This window comes from Crocodylus porosus, unplaced genomic scaffold (assembly GCF_001723895.1).
Source record: "Crocodylus porosus isolate Cpor-Errol unplaced genomic scaffold, CroPor_comp1, whole genome shotgun sequence".
NCBI classification, from domain to species: Eukaryota; Metazoa; Chordata; order Crocodylia; family Crocodylidae; genus Crocodylus; species Crocodylus porosus.
The window spans coordinates 41,880,610-41,900,851 of NW_017728918.1; positions in this window are offsets into that span (position 1 = coordinate 41,880,610).

The following is a 20,242-nucleotide window of genomic DNA, read 5'->3' on the forward strand; positions in this document are numbered from 1 at the left end:
TGTTGGAATAGATTTAGCTTGTGCATTGAGGATCACTTCCTTGAGAAGCAACCACTCTTCTTGAACTCTCATCTCCCTGGGGTCATGGTCCCTCATGTATACTGCCTCCCTGCTGAATATAGAATTGACACTGAGGAAATATGCCCCATTTACTCATCTCCTCCCTGTGCACATCTAAGCCTGACAGTTAGGAACCATAGATGGTTTAGAAGATGATTACCTGACAATGGCACTTGGGCATGAACTAAGGACAACTCTAAAGCCATTCCTACTGCTTAACTACCTTACTTGGATGGGTATGGAGTGCGAGAAAGTGGTCAAGGCTTGTTTCTTTGATGACTGCCCTACACTTGGCCCAAGGCAGGAGAGGTATGAATGAAAATTTACATACATCTGTCTATGGAGAGGCCATTTGCCATTACTTTCCACAGTTCTCCAGCTCTGGAGGATTACTCCTTGCCTCTGTGTTTTATGTTGTTTGGGCACCTCTGGTTTTCTTCCAGGGGAAAGAAGAACAAGTTCCAGGAACAGAATTGAGCTTGCCATTTTACAGTTTTTGACATCCTTGAAAATTTGTTAAGTGGGAAATCTCCATGCATTCATCCTTCCAGATCCCCACTTTATCATTTAAGATTTGTAGTTGGTCACTTTAAGGTCTGAGGACTTTTACATCAGTTTTTATTAATGTCATACATGTATACAAAAAAAACTTCTGTTTAATGCTCAATCTCTTTATAATTAGCGCAGAAGGTTGCTTTGTATTCACAGACCTGACTGATGAATTTAGAAACATCTGCTGCCTTTTGTTTCCAGACTCTAAAACTGGTCCCAATGGCCATGAAGTTGCTGGATAAGTTTCTTTCTCAAACAGATTAAAGTAGTTTTTTCCTGCTTGTTGCTTTGCAAAACAACAACTGACTGCCCTCGTATTCTTATACCTGGAAAGTTTATAAAAAAGAAATAATGGCTTAGCAATAAAAGCCACGTAGTAATCATGACAATACTAAGCTATGAGCATGGTTTCTCATAAAATATATCATGTAAGTGAAAGTAATATGGAATAATGAAACAGCCTCCCTTGGGGAATGTTACAAGTTCCTTTGTTTGAATTAATTTAAACTCAGACCGGTCAAAGCAATAGATAGAGCAGTGTAAGAAGCAATTTTGCATTACTCATGAGATGGATAAAAAAGTCTCATAACTGTTATCTATACTGACCATGTATTTTTGTAATGTGATGTAATTCTAAGAACTGTTTTAATTATTGCATTATTGCTATTAGTGTTATAAAAGATCATGGAGGACCTCAGCTATAGTACCAAACCTTTTTGGCAGGTGTTATGCATACATATAAGAGAGACTGTCCCTCAAAAAGTTTCCAGAAAGAGAAAGTACATTAGAGAAAAGAGAACCACAGAAAAGTGCTAACTTCTCTAAGGTTAAGCTATATAGCCATACTTCCACCGAGGACATTAGCCCTACCCAATAAACTACAAAAAAAAAAAAAAAAAAGAGAAGAAAGAAAAAGCCAGAATAAAAGAAAAAGAGGCAAAGTGTACTACAAAATAACTCAATTACCTCCAGAAAATCAAAGTGCTGGTTTGGATTTAATAGTGATGTATTTTAGAAATGTTAATGGCCAAGATACTTCATTGCTCTGTTTCCTGTGCCAGACAGTTTACTACTAAAACTGCAATATTTACCAGCAATGATATCTGATGAACACTGGGTGCATCTACAAAAGAGGCTTTACTATGGAGATGGCTAACTAGCTCTGCAGTAAAGTGTCACCAGCTGCATGTGTGCTGCTATTAGCCTGCAGTAAACTAATTCATACTGCCTGACACCAGTGCTATCCTACAGTAAATAATTATGTGCAGCAAAATGCATATGTAGATAATGATGGGGCTGACTGGAGTATGAGGGTGCTACAGAGTGGGGGCTGCCTGCTGGCTAGCCATACAGTGTAGCAGCCTCCTCCTCCTGCCAGCCCCTCTGCAGCACATTGAGCTGGTGGGGGGAGATCTGGGCTGGCAGGCTGACCCCCGCAGATCGTCTGCCAGCTGAGGCTGCGCTGCCCTGGCTCAACATGCTGCAGTCCTGGGCACATGTGTAAATGCTGTGCCTGGAAGCAATAAGCTCTGGCATAACTGTGCTGGAGTTCATTGCATCGCATGCCAAGCACTGCCCGTACACAATACTTGGAAGACTAAGGAGATGAGACATATTTCCACCAAAATCAAACTTAAAATTAGCATCAACTTCAGTAAAAATAAAATTGGGACTCTTACACTAATCTAAAGAAACAGAAGAATGATAGCATTGTTCAACATGTGGTGCCTTTAGAGATAGTAGAATATTATTATGAAAAAATATAGTAAGGAACTACTGAACTACTGTTGTCTTTATCCAGGGGTTTGGGGTTGGTTTCCCTTCCCAATCAACACAAGAATGTTGTGTAGCAAAGGAACTGAGATTGAGTTTTCAAATAGATATACTGTAAAGAGTTCAAATGTCAAGTGAGCTGTTAAGTTTTTCTTTTTTATTTCAAATTAGCCTCATGATTGTCATGACCTTCAATTAACCAAATCAGACACCATATGTTCCTCTCAAGCAAACTGAAATGGCAGTTGATCCTTTTCAGGAAGGTCCACTCCAGATTTTACTAAATGAACTACAGCAGGAATGATTCTGATGAGCCCAGAATCCATGTCCTCGTATTAAGATATCTTAGGTTGATGTTACATGTTACATTTAAACTGTCATAAGGGTACTTAAAATGAAACATTCACCCTTTAAAATGTGTTAACCCATGATAAGTACCCTCTAAATATTTTAAAGTTATGCCATTTCACCTGAGAGTTATTTTTGATCTGTTTTACCCAGGTCATTCCAAGGTATTGTTTGCCTGCTCCAGGGAGATAAGTCTATTTTTCACTCCAGCACCCCAAGAAGTATCATTCCTATCCCTTCTTATTCCTTTGCTCTAGGGGCAAACTTTCAACCCTCCTAAATGCTACTGGCCCCAAGCCAACACCCATTCTGTCCCATGGGGTGCAGCCTCAGCATACACTGACCACTCTGGGCAACTAGATGCAGCAAAGTAACTTGTTGCTTGTTCTACCACCCCTGTGCAGACAGCAACAGGAATCCTACTACTACCTCTATGAACACAATCAGCCAGAGAATGGAAACCACCGAGCAGACTGTAAATTGGGTCTCAGCTCTGTCCTTCAGTGAACCCACTGGGTCTCAGGCCTGTTCTGGTGCGGCATGAGGGCAAGCTCACTGAGTTTCAGCTCTGCCCCAGTGTAGCATGCATGCAGCAAGCCTGCTGGCTCTCAGACTGTACCCAAGTGTGGGTACTAACTCAACTCCCTCCCCGACCCAATCCCCAAATCAATGAAACACATGCAGGATTCAGTCCTTTTTTTTTTTTTATTCTTTTTATTTTACTCCTTTCTCTTTACTTCTTCTCCCTGCTAATTCAGTTTAAACATTTTATTTTCCCAAAACTTTTCTTCCTGCCCATACCTCCTCCAGGCTGCAAAGTGAGGGAAGCTACGTCCCCCATAGTGGTTTCCCTGCCACCTTCCCCACTCCTCTTCTACTGCCTCCTCTCCCACTCCTGCCTATGCCCCTGCTTGACAGGCCCTTTAGTTGCAAGTCAAGTTGTGCAGGTCTGAGATGGCATTGACCCTTAACCTGTAACTCCTCTGAAACTGCTCTTACTTTATGACAGTCCAGATTTAAAATGTTTTAAAGGTGACCTGTAACAGCACCCTTAAATGTTCTGCTTAATACTATATGAGGTACTTTTTTTCTCTCTGTGACAAACCTTCATCTAATCACTCCTTTTAATGAGGTCAAGTAGCTTAAACATCTTTAAAGCATTGTGCACATTGTGGATATGGCACAATGGAATGAAGGCAGAATTTGGAGGTGGCATAGGGAAGATTGTGAGGCATAGAAGCAAAGGTACAGACGCTTTCACAACTGAGTTAGGGGGCACAATAGAGCAACCCTGTTTAAAAAAAACAAGTGCTCTCATGGGGAAAAGATAGCTATGGGGCATCTATTATAGAACTAATTCAAAGTTGAAAGGATAAATATAGCAGGCTAAATATAAAAAAAGATGTCCTTTAATAAATTTAAAATACGTATAATAAATTTATTCAGATTATTTTGATTTTGCCGATAACATTGCCCTGCTCAGCTAGTACATCACTCAATGGAAGAAAAGACTCATCTATCAGCAGATATGTTATTACAAGTTTGTTTGTTCCTCAATAAGGGAGAAGCAAAATATGTCTATGCATTTCCTTAAAGCAACCATCAGCACAGATAAAGAATCAGAAGAAATAATTTCTTTTGTAGGGAATGAAATGTGCAGTTTTGATGGTTAGGTTATGCTAGATATCAAAGCAACAAAGGATTACAAACAGTAGCCAATTTTCATAAACTTGAAAAAAAATGGAAAAGTTACATGCACTGGCATGGATTTCGACCACTGACATAGTGTCTGTTTTCCATTATGGAGGACAGTCAAAAGAATCCATACAAGTAATTGTTAGGATCAACTCATGCTAAAGTAAATGCCGAGTAAATGCCATTCAGAATATCCTCAGAGCCCAGTAAAGAGTTTGCTCATCATTAGAAATTCTGAATGGAACAAATCAACCTAAAACATCAAAGATGATCATGGAAACACTTTAAAATGCCATCAACGCATTTTCCACTTCAACAATAATATGGTCACCCCCTGGAAAGAGAAGAGAAGGGCAAGCTAGAAAAATATTGCATGAACAATAGAGATGGAGAAATTGTTAAATCCAACAATACAACACAAAACTGAAATGAATGGTAAAGACTGGTGAAGACAAAGTTCTTTGGATAGATGCAATATCTTTTATTCCTGTCTTCATCAGGCATAGGAAGACTCTGCTGGTGTCTCCCTATGCCTGACAAAGGGTGTACAAGCCCAAAAGCTTGCAAAGAACTTTTTTCCAACTATTTAGTTGGTTTAATGAAAGATATTACATCTACCCAAAGAACCTCACCTGCTATGTCTTTAGACCAACATGGCTACAACCAACAACCCCAGAAACTGGTGAATGCTCTTAAACACCTGAGGATAAAAGAGGATAAAGGAAATAAACAGCTTTAAATATATAACTGTTATCAAGTAAAAGAGAACCTAAAGGAATTAATATAATTGTCAGACCCAGTGGATGTGAGTGAAAAAGAAGTGTGAGAGCTAGATCCTGCAGGGTGGTGAGGTGTCTAAGGCCTAAAAGCATTTAATCATAGTCTACAAGCATATTCAGAGTCTCACTGAAGTCAAATGCACTAGACACCAGTCACGTAACCAGAGGTGGTTAAGTGAGGTGCCAACCCCGGGTGCCAATTTGCAGGGGCACAAGATTAGTGCCCACCACCACTCCTCAGGGCACAAAATCTAAGTATGTTTCTGCTTAACATATACAAAAGGCTTTGCTGAACTGGGACCAGAATGCTCTGCACTTTGCACGATTGAATCCTCAATGCCTGTTCTTTTTCTCACCAGCAGGACGTGCTGAAAATGAAGACAGGCACTTTTTTGTTTTATTTTGTTATTTGTTTTGTTTGACTTTAGCACAATTAACTTGTTAGTTTTGCTTCCACCTCAGATTTGGTAATGTTTATGTCCATGCTTTCATTCACATTAATCATCTTTCTTTCACCCCATGTTCAACTTCATCAGCCTTATTGAAAGCTGAGATGAAGTATTTATTGACTTTTAGGTCATATCTAAATTATATCTATAATAATCCTGGCCATGTCCTTTCTGCATAGAGGTCATGCTTCTTTTTTGGCTGTTTTTGTTCTTTTTATATGGCTAAATAACCTTATAATATTCATTTCAATTTCCTTTGAAAGTCAATCTCAGCTTAACTTTTCATAGTTTCTAGGGTCAGAAGGAACCTGAGCAGATCATCCAGTCTGACCCCCTGCCTTGGCAGGAAAGAGTACTGGGGTCAAACAACCCCAGCAAGATGTACATCTAGCCTCCTCTTAAAGACCCCCAGGGTAGGAGCCAGCACCACTTTGCTTGTAAGTTGGTTCCAGATCCTAGCCACCCTGACAGTGAAGTAGCACCTCCTGATGACTAATCTGAATTTACCCTCTGCCAGCTTGTGACCATTATTTCTAGTCACTCCTGGTAGTGCTCAGGGAAACAGGGACTCCCCCAATGCCTGCTGGTCTCTTCTAACTAGTTTGTAACAGGCCACTAGATCCCCCTCAGCCTTCTCTTCTGGAGGCTGAACAGGTTCAGGTCCTGTAGCCTCTCCCCGTACGGCCTGCCCTGCCGCCCCCTGATTATGCAGGTGGCCCTCCTCTGGACCCTCTCCATGTTATCCACATCCCTCCTGAAGTGTGGCACCCAGAACTGGACGCAGTACTCCAACTGTGGCCTGACCAGTGTTGCATAGAGGGGGAGGATCGCCTCCTTCAACCTGCTCGAGATGCATCTGTGACTGCATGACAAGGTATGGTTGGCCTTCCTGACTGCATCCCCACACTGCCAGCCCATGTTCATCTTGGCATCAATTGTGATTCCAAGATTCTTTTCTGCCTCTGCACTGACGAGAAGGGAGTTCCCCCGCCTGTAGGTATGGTGCTGCTTCTTCCTCCCCAGGTGCATCACCTTGCACTTGTCAGTGTTGGAACACATTCTGTTCTCATCTGCCCACCCCTGTAACCTGTCTAGGTCCGATTGCAGTCTATTCCTCCCTTCTAGCATTCCCACCCCCACACCCCCCACATCTTAGCATCATCAGCAAATTTGAACAGGGTGCTTTTACCCCCTTGTCCAAGTCACTGAGGAAGATGTTGAATGGTGTGGGCCTGAGGACCGAGCCCTGGGTACCACACTGCCCACATCCCACCAGGTCAAAAACGACCCATCCACCACCACTCTCTGGGTCTGGTCCTTCTAACATGTAAATTTGCAACCCATTTGACTGTGTAGGTGTTAACACCACAGTCCCCCAGTTTTTTAATGAGAATGGGATGAGAGACAGTGTCGAAGGCCTTCCTAAAGTTGAGAAAGACTACATCCACTGCTACCCCTGCATCTAAGGATTTTGTGACCTGGTCATAGAAGTCCACCAGGTTGGTCTGACAGGACCTGCCTCTAATGAACCCATGTTGGTTGCCCCTAAGCATAACTTCCCCTGCTGGCCCCTCATGGACATGTGCCAGGATCTAGGTAAGATTGACTGGCCTATAGTTTCCTGGGTCCTCCTTCCTCCCTTTTTTGAAAATGGGAACCACATTGGCCCTTTTCCAGTCCTCTGGCACCACACCAGCGCACCATGAGTGCTCATAAAGCCATGCCAGTGATCCCTCAATGACCTCAGCTAATTCCCTCAGCACTCTGGGGTGGAGATTGTCAGGACCAGCTGATTTAAATACGTCCATATACTATAATAATGGTGATAATAAAAATGAATGGATAATAATAATCTGTTCTGAAGTACACCCTGCTTAACCACACCCAATCAAAAAATAAAATACATTTGAAACTCATTGTGTTTACTTTTACTGTTTTTGGGTTACTTAAGGTCAAGTTTTCCTTTCGCCATATTAGGTGCATCTACATATAAAATTAGCACAACGCAATAAACTGCAGCAGTCATACCAAATTTTATTGCTCTCAGGTGCAGCATTTATACATGCACCCAGAACTGCAGCACTTTGAGCCAGGGCAATACAGCCCCAGCTGACAGGAGGTCCAGGGGAGTCAGCCTGCCTGCTCAAAGCTCCTCCCTCCCAGCTCAGCATGCTGCACAGGGGCTAGTTGGGGTATATGCTGCAGAGGAGCTAGCCAGCAGGGAGCCCCCAAACTGTAGCACCCTCATGCCTCAACCAGCTCCGGTCACTATCTGCACATGCATTGTGGTGGAGTAAATAATTCCATCATAGGATAGTACTAGTGTCAGACAGTAATAACCAACAGTGGAACGAATTAGTTTACTCTGACCTTTAGCTCTGCATGTGTAGACAATGATGCTTTACTGAGGAGCTAATTAGGCAACAGTATGTGTCTTGTGCAAATGCCCCCATTATGTTTTAAAAGACATCATAGTAAGTTGTCACTTTATTTTTGTTTCTCACATATCACAATCAGTAGGAGTTTTGCATTTGCCTGGAATAGATCTGATTTTTACTTGCTAACATGTAAATTTCAATAATAGATTTTCTGGTCCATAGTATAGAATTAAACGATAAATTGGTTTATCTTATTTACAAAGAATCATATGCCTAATGAGACTTCCTTGGATGCAGATATTATTGAATAATAAGTAGTATCTCATTATTTTATAGATTTAAACTATTTGCAGCTTTAAATTACTATTAAATACACAATGAAAATAAAATGTGACTAATCCTAAGATTATATTTAATACACCAAAACAGCTATTGAAAGAGAATTCTCTCATTGATGCCTTATATTTTAATAAAGTATATTTTTTTTATCCCTGCAGCCTTTAACACTACTAAAATGGAATGGTATGTATGCCTGATCTGACTGAATGAACTGATTAAAATTGACTTAAGGCGATTTAAAAACTTCAGTGATGCATACTGTATAAAATTGACAAGAATGCAATGTGTACAAGAGAGACCAGCCCCTATTTAGATGTATTTAATAATAAAATGTAGTGCTTTTTAATGTCTACATCTTGTAAAAACTTCAGAAGATGAATAATAAGAGATATGGATGATCTGACAAAATATACTTTTGAGAATAATGAGACTTGACTGAAGCCACTGTAGCAGAGCAAGCCTATATCAGATACTACATCACTAGAAGACAGAGCTTCTATGAGCAAAGCTGACAAAATGCCCAGAATTGCAAATGTACACCACCTAATGACAGATCTAGTTACATTTTCAAACCCTGAAAAAAGATTTTATTTTATTTATGTATTTACCAACGACTAGAAAAAAATTCCAGCATTAAAGCTAGGAGTTAGGACAGTAACACTTCCATGACTGTGACAAGCACATCTATATTTTTTAACATGGAACTTGTATATTTAAGCATGGTCCATAAATGTGAACTAAAGACCACCTCAAAGACCCCAAAAGCAGGTAAAAACTGTTTCAAAGTTTAAAAAGAGACCACATGGAAAAAGAAGGCAAAAAGCAACAAGGTAAAAGGTACATCAACCTTAATGAAAACAATCAGGTAAAATTATTTAACTGATTCACCTCACTTTCAGCCACAGACATCGTTCCTGAAAAAGAGAATAATTATAAAATAGCATTACTATTTTTAGCTTGAATTTAAGATGACTTTTTTGGGGTCTATTTGCAGCCCTCATGCTGATGTATTATCCTTTCATATTTTTAGTTCTGAAAGATTTCATCCCATGACCACTGAGATCCAGACTATCAAAGAAATGAGTCCTTCTTGGTTGGAATAAGTTGGAATAAGTTGTCATTCATAAATCTCCATCTTTTAAAATATATTATTTCTGTCAACAGTGGAGAATATCTTAAAGCCCTAAGTTTACTCTTTTTCTTACTACAAATCAGGAGGACTGGAAAGCATCTACCTGGAAATCTTGGAGAGCCAAAATCAGTGAGCCAAATGCCCCTCTCATATTAGGTACTGTAGTCCCTCTGCCAGGATTGGATTTGCAAAAAGGTAAATCAGAAAGGACATTTGGCTGTTTCCCTTGAAATGCTGTTACCCAGATTACAGGTAACTTTATGGGTTGGTTACCGGTAAAAGAGGCAGAAACAGGTCAACAGCCCAACCTTTTATTTGCTTACACTTTAAAACATGAAAACAAACATTTTTTTCCCAAAGGCTACCTGGCTACCCACAACAGCACAGCATATATACTGCAAACCCAAGTTAGAAGCACTTCAGCTACTTTTATGCATCTTAAGTGTTACCTGTATACATGAACGACACATGCCCTGGGTGGCTGGGGGAGCATGGTTGCAGCGGGAGTGTGACAGCTGGAGTGCAGTGGTGGTAAGCGGCAAGCTCCTGCAGATGCCGCCTGTGCTGTCAGCAGTGGGGGGGCAGGATGATGAGCGCACCCGGGGGTTGATGATAACCCGCAAATACCACCGGCAGTGGCGGTAGCAGCCAGCAACAATCACTGATTGCCAGCAGATGCCGCTGCCGGTGTCAATGGCAGGGGTGTATCGAGAGGTGACCACCAACAGGTGCCGCTGACAGTGTTGGCAGTGCCTTTTGGTAGGGGGTGCACCACCATGCTCAGGGGGAGCATGAGCATCTGTGTGCACCCCCTATGCATCACCAGCACATGTATAGACAGATATTATCATTCTAAAGCACATCTCTGATGCACTGTAATTGCAGCATGTCACAGCAGACTCAATTCATCAAGTCTGCGAGAGCGTGGCAATTACCATGACTCCAGCATCATATGTATCATCATCCCTGCGCTGAAAAATGGCAGTGGGGGTGCTTTAACTAAAGTTTGTTTGATAAACTTGTAAAAATATCATAGCAATGTGGCTAGTAATATTTTGCCAATAAAGACTGGTAACTGGCAATTCTAAACTGAAGGGTAACTGACAAATAAACAAGACGGTAGACTTTGGGGGGATTCTTTGTCTTGGGACATTGGTTATGTTAGGCTTTAAGGTCTGGCCCTCTTTTGAGTCTTTGTCACAACTAATATCCCAGGCAGAAGTGATCACTGAATTCTTCAAACCCTGTAAAAGGCTTTTTGGTGGTGATCTGTCCCCTTTGATTTAAGGACAAGTGAGTTAGGCATTATCTCAGGTAACTTTATTGCTTCCAAAAGACCTTCATTTAAAAACACCACGAGGCATCTTTACATGAATGTATGTCAGATGTACAAAAGACGTACTTTTTCCTGGATAATTTCACTGGGATTTCCAATGTGTCTTTATCCTGAGGGTAACTCCCAATTGGTCTTCTAGTCATCCAGCTACACACTTGACTGAAAGTACCACAGTGTCATTATAAGTCAAAGACAACAAAAGTGCTGGAAGTTGTTGTCAGTTTGCACATATTCTTCATCACAGTGGTGCCTAACAAAAGGAGGCTGGAACTTTTGGAATTTCCCACAAAACACGGGATTTCATCAGGAAATTTCTGAATAGAATTTAAACAAATTTGAAAGTCAAATTTATTCATGACATTCTTTTGCAATTTCTGTAAAGTTGTACTTGAGCTAAATTATGGAAATGTTTCAAAGCTCACAGAAAGAAATACTTTCCAATGCACGTACAATCTGCTCTCCTCTCTCTGATGCCAGTCTCCTGAATCAAATGATGGAAGGGAAAACAAAACTTCCAGAACTCATAATGTTCCAGATGACTTTTCCCTCCTTTTCATCTACTACTTTTGTATCAGAATGAGGGACTGGTGTGATACTTATTATATGCCACAAGGTCAGAAAATTTGAGTAATGAAGTAAATAATTCCAGCTCTGCTCATATACTGGGCATAGTGAGTTACTTCTGTGAAAGATCCAGTTTGAGGATTGCTATATTTGTGCTTCTGCAATATGTAGCTGAAGGCAATAATAGCAATCAGAGCTTGCACTTTGTGGGGAAAAGGGAAGGGAAGTTTGTAGTAGAACTGACTTGGCACACCACCCATACCTCCTTGTCTCATAAGAAAAAAGGATAAGGCTGACACTGTCAGTTTTTATCATAAATATAAGCACCAACAGCAATAAAACAGTATTTATTACCCATTGAAAAAATGGCAGTGATGCAAGTAATTACTATATGTAGAATTTTTAAGGAAAGAAACATTAGCAGTTGCAATTAGTGTGAAATTGCAACTGTTACCTGAGAGTTCAAGGGTGATTTAGATGGGCTTCTGGGTGTCTGTCTAGACTTTAATAGACTCCTCCAGTACTATAATGTCTAGACTCCAATAACAAAAACAGACTCAGTGAGGGACAGTTATAATGATTTCTTTATTGAGACTTTTGGAAAAATACTTTGGAGTCCTAAATACACAGCATCCACAGGGACTTGAAATGTTCAGTGGTTAGAATCATTGATTCCTTTTTCCTTGAGCAGCCTCCTGAGGCACAGGTTCATCTGCTTTGAAACACTAAGGCAAAACTGACTTCCATACTATCACTAGCCACTTCAGGTGTTACTTGTGTATGTTAGGAAACTGAGGTGCTTCACAGAATAGCTTTGCATTTTTTTATTATGAATTAAATGTACCCACTCAGTACACGCTATTTAGGAACACAGTATAATCTGTTTCCTATCACAGTAGGTGGAGATAAGTGGATCCAGGAGATGTTTGCTCTGATTGAAAAACCATGCTCGTAACATAATACAGTGCATCTTGTGGGCCCGGTATATATTTACCAGGGAATGGGCTAGAGAGAGAGAGATGGTAACAGATAAAATTCTGCATCCAGTCTCATTGATTAAGTCCTTGGTATATCATCATAATAGTATTTTGTATGAAAATCATGATAAGTGGTCAAGAAAACAAAGTTAGACTTCCCACAGAATTTTGATTTAATTAGGTTACAATCCAAGAAACATTGTTGACCTGGGGCCTTTTGGAAACAATTATTTCCACCATCCAGATTTATGATAACTCAGCAAGGCTAGATCACCCACAGTGGAAGCACAGACAACTAAAGTAGGGAAATTCTTTTGAAAAGAAAAAGGGGATGAAAAGCCTTATATCAGGATTGAGTTGGATTCAGAATGTTTTGTTACTGGTTGAAGAATTTGAGCACAATAAATATAGGTAATGATAAGAGATTGAACATGAGCAAATTGAGGTAATAAATGTAATAAATATTAGTAGTGGATATTTTTTATTCTTGTATATAAAGCTCCGGTATGTTAACTTACTTAATACAGTAAGGTGCATCTACACATGCATTTAAGCACAACTAAATGAAGCTAATGTGCAGTAAGCAATTTTTGGCAGACATCTACATTTCCAATGACTTAGCACTAAATCTAGTGCCAAGTCCCTGCAGCCCTGCTATGTGCCCCTGTGGCCACTGGGGGGAGCTTCAGCCTCCAGCCACATGGCTACCAGTGCTTGGCAGCCATGTTGAAGCCAGAGCCAGCTGCCAGAACTTGGCAGCCATCTTGGAAACATGGCCCCACCCTCTGATTCCTTGCCAGCCCCTTCCCTGCCCAGGAGCCGCATGCCCAATGCAGGGGCAGAATACAGCAGTTCCCTCCTTGCCCACCCTGCCTCCATGCACCAGGGTTGCTCCAACCCCTGCCCCGGCCAGTGATGACCAGTGCACCACACTCCTACTGGCCACAGTGCTGGCCCTACTGCCCTCAGCAGCCCCCCACCCCCTGCCCAGGCCCCAGGACAGTCACGCATCCCCCCAGCAGGGGGCAGGGCACCGGCTGCAGAAGGCCCTGCCTGACCCCCTTCCTCCTGCACTCCCCACTCCAGCCCACCTGCCCAGATGCCCCTTACCCCCTTCCCACCCCAGTATCACTCTCAGGACATGTACATTGTTCAAACAAAAAAACTTTATTTCCCTAACAACACCCACCCCCATCTCTCCCCCCTCACCAAACAGAACCTCCTCCCTCTCCCCCCTCAACCAAAAGAGCCTCTCCACCACCCTCTTCACCCATCCACAATAAAAAAAACTGCTTACAATTGGAAATCTATGTATACTACTTATGGTTTTTGAGCCCAGAGTGGGGGGCTGTTGAAGGGGGATCTAGGGGGAAGAGCCCAGGGTCAAGTGCCAAGCATCTCAGCCTTGGCACATTCCCCCATAGGTCTGGGGGCTGTGGTGATCCCAGCATCTGGCAGTCTCATGCATGGCTCGGTCTTCAGGCACACAATGAAGGGAGAGCACTGAGGCTGGGACCAGGCAGATGGTGGCAGGGCCAGGAGGCTGGTGGGCAGGAGGCACCCAAGGACCTCCTCCCAGGCCCAGGTGGGGGCCAGATGTGAAGTAGTGGTTGGACGGCAGGAGCCCTATTGGGCCATGGGCAGGGGCTGAGCAGTGCAGAGTATGGACATGGCCACCAAGCCAGGAGGGTGTTCAGGTCCTGGTGCTTTACCTCCCCCTGCTGTCAGAGCAGTTTAAGGTGTTCCCACTCCAAGGCATCCACTTGGTCCCAGTGGTCCCACTGCACCTGGTTCCAGGTGACATACAGGTGACATCCAGACCCCACTGTCCCCCTCATCCCCTGCAGGCCAACCACTCTGCTGCCGCCCCATCCACAGTGTCAGGGCTTGGGGTGTGCGGGGCCCCAGATAACTGGTTTGAGGAGTTGGCTGTGCCCCTGCCCTACCTACTTCAGGCCTCTCTGGAGAGGCGTCCCAGGGCCAGCTCCCCCCAAACCACCACTGCAGCCTGAGCATGTCTCTGCTGCAGGTGCTCCAGGTAATATGCAATGAGTTGTTTGTGTTAGCTGAGGGATGCCTGAGTCACTAAGCCCTGCTGATGATGATCCTCCTGGTGCCCTAAACACACCAGCACTCCTGGTTCCACTGATACCTGGAGGGCTACCTGCAGCAGTGCTACACATCCATGTCCCCCACTACTGATGAGTAGATCACTACCAGCATTGACTCCTTCCTTGCCATGTGGGAGGCCTAGGCCTGCCCAGCTGCAGGGCTGCTCAATAAAGTTCTGAATTGTGTCCCTCTTCTCTGTGTTCTGTGAAAGGGAGAACACACAACCAGAGGAATGTGGCCAGGCAGGCAGGGAGCAGGGGCAGGGGTGGGGACTGTGAGGGACCTCCCCCGATTGTGGGACTTATCACATGTCCGGGGCTGGCAAGGCTAAAGGCTCAGTGCAGGCCTCTCCATCAGCATGGGAAACTAGCTGCACCTGATGCTGATGGCCTGCAGTGTGCAGTGGGCCAGTGCCTAGCTAGGCCTCCCCCCACCAGGAAGTGCTGGTGCTGCTGTTGGCTGATGGTGACATTGTTGGCCATACTTCATGGTAAGGTGTAGGGCTGCACCAAGGTTGAGGCAGCTGTTGGCTTGGGCTCCATAAGCTTCTAGTGGATGCAGCAGCCAGAGAAAAGGATGGGGCTGGGTATTGAAGGCCCAAGGCCCCTCCTCCAATGATGTGTGGGGACACACAAGGCCTGCACTGGTCCCTGGGAGTACACAGGCTCCAACAGGCATCTGTGCTGTGTGCTCCAAGGCACAAAATGGGTTAAGGTTTTATACCCTGCAGCTAGGGGCTGCCAAAGAGCAGCCCAGCCCTGGAGAAGGACTTGGAGACAGCCAGGAGCATTGGGGCTGGGCTACGCTGGCCCCAAGTGTTTGAGCAGCCCCAGCACATCAAGTTTGCATGTGTGTGGCTGTGCATGAACTAATCGTGACTATATTTGATACCTGCTGATATAGGTATGAAATTTAGTCTCCATTAGCTATTTTTACTGTGCAGTAAGGAAATGCACATGTAGACACAAGCCCATACTGCACAGTAAACTCGGCTAATTTGAATTAACGCATCTCATGTAGACACATCCTTAGAATAATAAATAAATGTTTAATCAATGTTTTTACTCATGATTTGTCCTCCTTACAACATAAACACACAATTAGGCACAGAAGCAGATACACCCTTCCCATACACCATTTAGAATTGTATGTTTCAGGGATTCATGGTTTAAATGCATTATGTTAATATTAGTCATTATTAGTGTTGTTATTTTTGTTGGTTTATACAAAAGTTGAAAATAAGCCTACCCATAGGGCCTATGTGCCTTGAGATAAGATAGAAGTATAGCAAAAACAGTGAAACCTTAACCCTGTTTCATCCACGGTCAAATTTACAGTGATTAAGCTAATATATAGATATGGAAGCTTGCAGAGGTAAACAACAGAAGTGCAGGCAAGGCTACCAGGGAGGAGGCAGGGGGTGAATCAGAGTGACTGCCCCAGGCTCCATGCTTTGGGATGCCCTGTGGACAGTGCCATACAGGCCCTGCTGCAGCCCCACCACCACTACCGGCTTCTGTAGGTTGTCACCACCTTCTTCCCCCACCCCCCCCGCTACTACTGCTGCCGCTGGCTTCTGCGGGCAGTCACCACTGCCCCCACCCCCCGGCCCCGCACAGGCTGATATGCCCGGGCCCCGCACACCCCTAGGGATGGCACTGAGTACAGGGTATGTGCACTTCTGAGTGCCAATTCCTCCTCCTCTTTTGAAGCTGTTAAAACTTATCTGTCCACAGCTACACATTATATTTTAATGTTCTTTGTTAACATATAAATAAATTTAGACAGATCTTGTAATACCCTCTTACAAAAAGTAAGGAATATGAAACTCCTATTATAGAACTTTATGGGAAGGACAGAAACAGCAGCACAGAAATAATATGCAGATTGAAGCTGTTTTGTATTATTTTGTATTATCTTTACATCACACTCACAAAATCATCAGCCGGCCCTAATTAACATAACAGAAAAGCAGATTCCAAAGCCATGGGACCCACAAAGAGGATTTCTGCAATGGCCCTCTCTCACATATCTATATCAAGAGAGAAAAGTCATTAGCCATATTAGTCTGTACACACGTGGGACACCTGTTCCAATGCCTTCTAATTAGAATGCATTGTAACAGACTTGATTACTTTGAGTCTGCTGGAGAGTTCTAATTAGAATGCTCCAACAGCCTTGCCATCACATGTATCAGCATCCCCAGATTTCACAGTGGTGGCACAGGTGCTTTAACTAAAGCTTTAATTAAAGTGCCCCCATGACCAGTTTGAAGCACAGGACATTAGATACATGAGATGCTACTGGTGTTTTAATTAGAATGACTGCCAAAAGCCAGTCTAGCTGCTAATACAATTAAAGCACCTCCCTTCCACCCTGGAGCGCATGTATAAATGCCATTATAGACTAACCCATTCAAAGAAGCATGAACTTTCATAGGCTATGCCCTACTTCATCAGAAGCTATATATTAGTAGCCAAGCCAAGTATTTCTGTTGATCTATGTTGCAGTGGTATGGAAGGTGGCAGCAAAAGTGGCCTGTTGTTGCTCTATTATGCTGTTCATTTAAGTGCTTTTCGGCAAGATATGAAACTCAGAACAAGTCACTTGTCTTTTTTAAAAATTCCATTCCCTCTAATGGTCTAACATTTTCATTAGTCAGCTGGTTCCATACTTAATGGTCATTTATATTCATTGACAGGGCTAGAAAATGGGATTTGCTTTAATCCATTCTAATTAATACAGAGAGATTCCATAGGTCACATTTGCATTGTAGACAATCTAGGGAGAAGGAGATGGGAGAAAGAAACGATCTGTAGAAATTAAGCTAATTGTTGAAACAGATATGTTGTATTTGATTTAGAAGTACAAAAGAATAGTGTGTGATCTTGTTTTCTGCAAGTTTTTGTGACCCTTAGCTTGGGAGTATTGGGAACACACATCACCATTTCAACAAAAGGCAGCCTTCATTCTATGTCTCTTGAGTGATCAGCAAATTATAATGATATACCAAACAAAAGTCGCACAAATCCCAATATACTCTAAAAGAAAAAGCTGTCAGATTTTCATTGATGTAGATGAGCAATATAACCAGCCTATAATCACAGCAAAAATCACTAAGTACATATGAAATCTGGCAACTTGGTAGCTAAAAATCATGTATCTTGAATTCATATGCATTTGTGGAGTATAGTGATGATTACAATTTGTTATTGCTGTTTTGTGGATTATGTTAATATCGGCAGATCCTAGCTATGATCAGAGCCCATTGTGCTAGGTGTTGTATAAAGATATAGCATAAGCTAGTTTTTGTCTCAAGCAGCTCACAAATGAAATAAATATGACAGAGAAGAAAAGCATCTTGTACAAGGCTACATTGAAAATCAGGTGCAGAACCAAGAAGAGAATCAGCAACACTCTAGTCCTAGACAACTTCTGTCTACTGGATCATGTTGCCTTTCAGCATAATAGAATGAAATCACTATATAGCTATTATAGTGATTGATATTCTAAATCTTTAGATTCCACTTTTTAATTCAGTTTCATGCGTAACTGCTAATACATCATGCACAATCTCTATCCTAGTGAAAGATATCTAAAATCATACCTGTATGTTTCTCAAGATCTTATTTGCTAAATTAAGAACCATGTTTTTTTCTCTCCTCTGGAGCACAGTCTAATGTTGATAAAAACTTATACATGGAACCAACAAAAACCACAGACAAGTTGCACTCAGGCTCTGGTAGTATCCTAAATTCCCAGGCATTGAGAAAAACCCAAGATACCTATCTTACAATTGTAATAAACATCATTTTTACATATATTTCTTCAACAAATTATTTTGTCAATAATTGTCTCTTAACTAATTCAGTCTTAGAACATCATTTGATAATTGTGACAATAAGCAGTAAATTTACCCAGCATGGATCACTTATAATATGGGTAGTAAGTGGTTGTTAAAATGGATGGAGTGACAATTAATAGGGGCTGGGGGGCGGAGCGGGGTTTGCATCATCATGTATAGAAGCCAGTGTTTGATGATGAATGCTTTTATAACAAGCCAAGTGTGATACAAAGAGGAATTATATTATCACTGTGCATGAATAAAGAATATGATCCAGTGAACATTCATTGGCAATATATTTCTAGCATAGCAAAGGTAACATTATACATTTTTCATCAAACAATAAAACTGGTCCAGTTCATAAACATAGAAAATTCCATCTCATGGAACTCTTGGAAAATTTCTGCTGGGGGGTTCACAAAAAATGAAAAGCATGCCCCACTTTCTCTCAATGCTTTCATCTATCAAGGATTTTCTAGTTAAAAGAGAAAAAAAAACAAGCTCACTCCATTTCCACTCTGCACACTTTCTTTCAAGAGTTTCCATGTGCTACTCTCTTAACGTTAACTTGTAGCTTGTAGCAACTGGGAACCAGTGAAGTAATCCAACTCCAATAATGACAATGGAAAATGTTTCAGACTTCCTGTTAGGATCTAAAGAAACAGTAATTATAGTGCTAAAATGTGCTTATAGAAACTGCAAAAAAACACACTGATTACTATAAGAAAAAAAGAGTCCACTTTTGCCTTCTCTGTTCTATAATAAAATGTTTCCCTATAGAGAGAAAATAGATTTGTTTTGGTGTAATTATGAAAAGTATCCTGTGATTAGAAACCCAAGTCCAACTGAGAGTCAATGAGACTTTGCTTAGGTATTTTTGAAAATCTCAGTGGTGCAGCATATTGCAATATTCATCATAAATAAAATGCAGGAAGAAGTATTTTCATATTTAATCAGGACCCCATTCTGCCATCCTCACATGAGTTGTTTCAATGCTTTTGGTTACTACAGATTTTTTTTTCCAACCTTAACTGCCACCAGCGTCATTTATAACACTGGATATATATCATATTTTATCACATGATAAAGTAACAAACATCTTAAATATATTCTCTAAAATAAATACATACTAGGCTTGACACTTATACTGAAAAAATATATAATATGGTTAATTTTGATTTGTTCAAAACATTATTTATGGGCATTGCTATTTCCATTGGAATAATGTTCCTGAAATCTTGTGCCAAGTCATAAAAGATTAGGGATGCCTTTGAGTGGGAAATCTATCTGACTGTAAATTTTCTTGCTGTCATAGAGATTTAGCAGAGAATCTGGTCATTGTGTCCTGGGACTGGAGTAATCATTATGAAAGCCAGTTAGATGGTCTGAGGGGAGAGCATAGCTGTCAAGTTATATGTAACTCTCTCAGTGACATTTTTTTGTGGATGTGAGTGTGTGAAGGGAGGGAGATACTTCTGTCCTAAGCTGTCTGTCCTACCTAATTTATCATTGGTGTTTTTGTCCTTTCTTTTCACCCATATATTCTTTCTACTACTCTGGATTAGTCTGTCTTAAAAAGGACTGGCCAGTATTGCTAGTATGGTAAAGCTAGACCAGCAAACGCCTCAAACAAATCACAGCTTATATCAGCAAAAGTTGTTCTTTTTCTGGTATACTTAACTATCTATCCAATGACTATAAACTTTACTAGCATTTTTGCTGATATGTTACATCTATATATGGAGCTTTTGCCATGTTGGGAGAGGGTGATATTTTCAGGTATGTAAATCTGAGCAGAGATAACTGGCGATATTCTGCAATGTAGGAATATTGTCTATGTAATGTCTACATAGTCTTCCCAATGCTGGGTATGAACATTTGAATAACAATCTAACTTATACCAA